Raw genomic sequence first — 6,000 nt, 5'->3', positions numbered from 1 at the left:
CTCGAATTTAAGTTATGGGTTGAATACTCGGTTCAATCAATCGTACCAAAAAAGGCCTCCTCCGAATCAATAGTTACCACCCCCAAAGTCATCTTTGGAAGCCATAGTGAAAGGCTAGTCAATAGTACTGAGAAGTTTCAACAAAAAAACTAACATACATTTGTAGGAGTTAGATAGGCAAGTGAGCAAGCTTGTGCTCACGGTTAGTCGTTTGGAATCCCAAGGTAAGTTTCCGTTCCAAACTGAGCCTAATCTTTGACACAATGTAAGTGTTATGACGTTGAGGAGTAGAAAGGTGTTGGAACTCGTACCTGGCACGAGTCGTGCCCATGACGCTAGTCGAGATAAGGAGAAACTTGACACAGAGGCTCTAGTAGAGTCAGCACCACAAAAATCATTTACAGTACCACCTCTATTTCCTGGAAGACTTGTCCAATGCAATAAGGAGCGAGAAGAGAAAGAAATCCTCGACACCTTGTGAAAGGCAGAAATCAATGTACCTCTTTTTGATGCGATTAAGTAGATTCCACGATATGCAAAATTCTTAAAAGAATTATGCACGAGTAAGAGAAAGCTCCTAGGCAATGAAAAGGTAACTGTCGGAGAAAATGTCTCTTCCGTTCTACAAAGGATAATACCACCCAAATGTAATGACCAAGGTATGTTTTCCATATCTTGCAAATTAGGTAGTGTCGGTATTAAAAATACTATGTGTGACTTAGGCGCGTCAATTAATGTTATGTCTTTGTCAATTTATAAACTACTTAATGCGGGTCTTTTGAAGGAAACAGGTGTAATTATTCAACTTGCAGATATATCTGTAGTGCATCCGGAAGGAGTACTGGAGGATGTTCTTGTTAAGGTAAACGAACTGATATTTCCTGCAAACTTCTACATTATCAACATGGAGGATGACAACTCGGCCAATTCGTCTGACATACTTCTTGGGAGACCATTCTTGAGTATTGCACGAACAAAAATTGATGTTTAGAGTGGAACACTCACCATGGAATTTGACGGTGAAGTGGTTGGGTTTAATGTTTATGAGGATATGGGGCATCCCAATGATAAGTTACAAATTGTGCCTTGCAGGAATGTAGATCTTGATTTAAGCAAGAGAAATTATCGATGATCCAAAAACCAATACGTGAAGCTGTCATGAAAGCCTGGAAATTAGAACTCAATCCATTTCTAGAACGTAAAAGTATTCCAACAAAGAAAAATGTAAAGATGAACAGAGAAGTTCAAAGACGCCTCAATCCACTAATGATAAGGGAATTCGGGAAAGGCTTCAAGGATAGTGGGAAAGGGTCGAAACCTTTCTGCAAGAACATCCAAGTGCACAAGATAGAAAAATTAATTCTCAATAAGCCAAACGGCTAACATTTAAAGTCGTCAAGCTAATGACGTTAAACAAAAACACTTTTTGAGAGGTAACCCAAATTTATTTTTAATTTATTAAATTTTTTGAATTTCAGGTTGATACGAGTCTCCAAGGCCCAACCCAAGAACGCGATGGGCTCAAATTACCACAAGGCCCAATAACGAGAGTAAAGGCCCGAAAAATGCGTTCCAAACTAAATGGGACCATTCAAGAGTTTGTTAGCAAGGCCTTAGATGCGTATGCGAAAGAACAAGAAAATTAAGATTCACTTTCTTGTTTTCAAGAAAATCAAGAAACCGAATCTTGGCCCAATTTTGCTGTTTGGAGCGATTTCAAGAATCGAGAAAATCAAGATTTCAAATCTTGAAAATCTTGGTCCAAGAAACCGAATCTTGCAGCCAAAGTGCATTGGATCTCTGTTACGAGCGTCAACGACCCAATTTTGGTAGAAGATGGATCACGAGCCCAAATTCTTGAAGGTGATGCCCAATAAGCAAATTCCAGCCCAATCAAGAAATTCATACATACTTAGTTGAAAATCAGGCCAAAAATGTCAAAGGGCCCAATTTGTAGAACGTTTTAATTGTTAATTTAATTTTTAGGCTCTAGGAATAGGATATGTTAAATTCGGCCCAAAACAGCCCATTTAAAGTGTTTGGCCGAAATTCTCTTATTATTTTATTAATTAGGGTTAATTTTTAAGTTTTATAATAAGATTAGGATTAGTTTGTGGCCTATATAAGTGATGGCCGACCACCCCTTGTACTCATTACTCAATACATTAAAATTTCAGTTTTGATAAAGTGCAGAATTTTCTTTGGGGTTTTCTCCAAGAATTCTCTCTTGAGCTTTCTTTAGAAGTTGTTTTAGCAATCTTGTGATTGTGGGAGCCATCTTCAACCTTCTTCTTACCATTGATATTCTTTGGAGGGGAGATTAGAGCCGTTTGAAAGGATTTGTGAAATCTTTCGGGATTTCAAGGATTCTTAAGACTTTTCTTTAATTTTTACTGTTCAATTTATTTTCTTTAATTCTGCTTGTGCCGATTCTTCTTCTAATTCTTTTGCTGTTCTTGTTTGTGTTTCAGCCTTGATTAAACTCCAAGAACTCTTCGTTTAATTGATCTCTTGTTGGCAGCTCTTAAATCGATTCAAGTTTTCCCCAATTTCTAGGGTTTTGCCGATTGTTATTTCCACGTGTTGGGTGAAATTCGGATGCTGGAATTTGGGCATTCTTGGCCGAATCAATTTGTTGGCCGATTCGCATTCTTTCTATACTTCCGATTTCGTTTGAGTCATCTATTCTATTTCTTTGTTTCTTGCTGCTCTTTTAATTGAATTTGGGGATTTAAATTCAAATCTGATTCGGTTTAATCTTAATCTTTGTTTGTGTTTTCAGATCTCTTCGTCTAGGGCCTTTCATAGGAGTTTCTAGTATCTTGGCAACTCGATCTTGGTCCGCGCGCAACCCCCTATCAGGTTAATTTGGATTAAAAATAAAATGAATAATAACCAGATTTTTATTTAATCAGGTTAATGTGTTATTTTCAGGTGCGTAATGGAGGTTGACAATTTTCCCAAATCAGATACTGATGGTGGCATAGGCACGTCGTGCTAAATGCTGACAATTATTTCCCAACGCCGACAACATCGTGAGAAACACATGGAGAGTATTCTTAACCTTTCTCTTTGCTTGTTTTTTGGGTTACTAAACTTTATTGCATATAAAACATGCTTAAGGACAAGCATAGAGTAAGTAGGGGGGATTGAAAATTATAAGTATGCATGGATGATTGATTGATTTTTGCTACATGTTTCTCTTTTGCATATGTTCAATCTTATGCTAGATTTATTCGATAATTTATTTGACATTGTGCCTCTAATCTCATTACTTAGTCAATTTGGACAATTGGGTAATTTTTGATTTAAAGTGTTCAAGTACCTAGATTAGTCGACATTTGTGTTTTAAGGTTGATATATGTAACTAGGTTTTTCATATAAATTGATTGTTTGGAAAAAATATTTGCTTGTACATAAATAAATAAATAAAATGAAAAATAAATAAATAAAGGCTCAAGTTATGAGTGAAAGTTTCGAAAACGTGACCGAATTTAGTAACTGGGGTAAGGTGCTTGGGTTGTCATTTCATCTCGCATAAAAAGGTTCGAGTGACAAATTGAGAGCTTACAAACATTCCGCTAACCGAACCTAAAAAAAAGACTGTTTAAATTGAGTAACCAAGATAGGGTGCTTGAGTTGTCATCCTAGTTCACGTAAAAAGGTTTGACCGTGTCTAAAATTTTTTATTACTACGTGATTAATTAATAATACCTTGCAAATTTTGGATTCAAACTCAATTTAGTGAAATGATTTAGTTCACATATTTCAGTTTTATGACACTTGTTGATCAAACTATATATTCTGAGCATTTATTTATTTTTGCCTATGTTGTTTGTATTGATTATGGATGCGGAAAAGAGGCTCGATTTTTAATAATTTGTAGAATAATTTCTAATGTTTGAAAGTCCAATATGCTTGAGGACAAGCATCAGCTAAGTAGGGGGAATTTGATAACACGTTAATTTGCAAGACTTTTTGTGCTTAATTCGATTAATTTTTGAATTTATCCCTGTTGAATTAGTGCTTTTATGTTTTTATCTTGTTAGGGATGCAATTGGGACTCTAAGAGTAAAAAATGAACAGAAAAGGACCAAATTGAAACACAATCAATAAAGTGAGGCCAAATAAAAAATCTGGAAAAAAAGCCAAGGACTCATTAGATTCTTTTGACGCTGTAAAAGCCAAAAATAGAAAAAAAATTAATTTTAATTTTTATTTAATTTTAATTATATGTTAAAGTGGTTAAAACCAAAATTAGTAAATATCATGTATATAAATAGGGCTTTAATGTACTTAAGAAAGACACAATACATTTTACATTTAATTTTACATTTTGATTTTCATTTGGAATTAAAGAGCCATTATTCTTTTTCTTCCAAATTTGGGCGTGAGTAGCATTCTGCTACTTCCATTCTTATTTCTTTATTCTTTCAAAATTTGTTTAATTACATTTTAAATCCTTGTCTTTCCCATTCTTTACCATCATCATCAAATCACCTTTCAAAATTTACAAAGTATGAAAAATTTCATGCTTCACTAAATTCCATCTTAGCTTTAGGTCAGTGTTCTTTTCGGTTGGGAATCATGAGATACGTATTCGTGCAAAAAATCCTTCCAATCGGTATTCACATTTTTCCTAAGTATCGGGATTGACAACTCATCCTTTAAAGTTAACTCGATTTCAAGTCAAAAAAGTGCACGTTGGGTTGGAGTCATGTTTGCTAACAGTTGGAGAAACGAGTCGGCCATGCTGTATTCGGATCTCCAAGAAAAACTCAAGGAAAAAGTGATCGGGTTTAAACGACCCATGCAGTTGAGGTAGTTAATTCGAGTTAGATTCTTCAGAGCACAAGGCTGCTAGAATCTTGAATTGGGAACACGTGTATCTTGGTTAGATAATTGGTAAAGATTGGTTTACAGGTTGTACCGGGACCAACTACGAGAGGAAGAATTGATGGTTAGGACGTTCTTAACTGCTATAACCAGCTTACCATTCGGAGGAGAAGATTAATTTTCGAGGATCGATTCTTAATCCTGAATCTACCAAGTCTAGGGCTAAGGCTTATTATCTCTGTTAACAAAAAAATCTGAATTTATTTCCCGATTTAAATTTAATTTCTAATTTAATTAATTATTTATTTATGTTGTTTCAATTATTTAGTTCCTAAACATTTCAAAACCCCCTGATTTATTTGTTTATTTTTTGCAGGTCTGTTTGGAGTCGTGGGCACGACTTTTCTCATGACTTTCGACACAACAAACATTTTGTTCACAAGTTAAACGCAGAAGTTGATTATAACATCCAGTCTCTGTGGACTCGACCCTACTACCACTATTTACTAGTATTTAGAGTTATTTTGTAGGAATTATTTTTGCTGGTTTTGACGCCCATCAATTATGTGTGTTCTGCATTTAATAAAGTTATGCATTATGTAACTTTCATGTTAGTTACGTATGCATCATAAATAATGACATGCATTATGTAACTCTCATGTTAGTTAAGATTGTATCATAAATTATGTCATGCATTATGTAACTCCCATATTAGTTAAAGTTTGCATCTTTTAATGAAGTCATGCATTAGTAACTTATTTGTTCATTTAGTTTACATCTTAATTAAATCATGCATTTAAGCATCTTTGTTGTTTGAGTTAGTTTATATTAAGTGTGTTATTTAATTTGGCTGTTACTTTTTAATGCATAAGTTATAGTTTATTTATTTTCATAAATAAATACGTGTGTCTCTAGTTAATAGACAAGTTGAATAAGAATATGAAAAGTTTGCAATGTTTAATGTTTCTTAAATAAATTAATTGTATATTCAAATTGTTTGTTGTAGGAAAGTCCAAAAGGTTGGTAACATATTTTAAAGCTATAATAGGGTTGTTCGTTTTCCAAGAAGAATCAAATGTTGTCACATTCAAATTGGTTGTTTAGTTTTGGCATAAAAGAGTGTGCATTTTAGTTACTTAATTGCTGGTGCATAAAGGAACGTTT

The sequence above is a fragment of the Gossypium hirsutum genome, chromosome D03 (assembly GCF_007990345.1).
Source record: "Gossypium hirsutum isolate 1008001.06 chromosome D03, Gossypium_hirsutum_v2.1, whole genome shotgun sequence".
Classification (NCBI taxonomy): Eukaryota; Viridiplantae; Streptophyta; class Magnoliopsida; order Malvales; family Malvaceae; genus Gossypium; species Gossypium hirsutum.
This window is presented reverse-complemented; position numbering follows the sequence as displayed.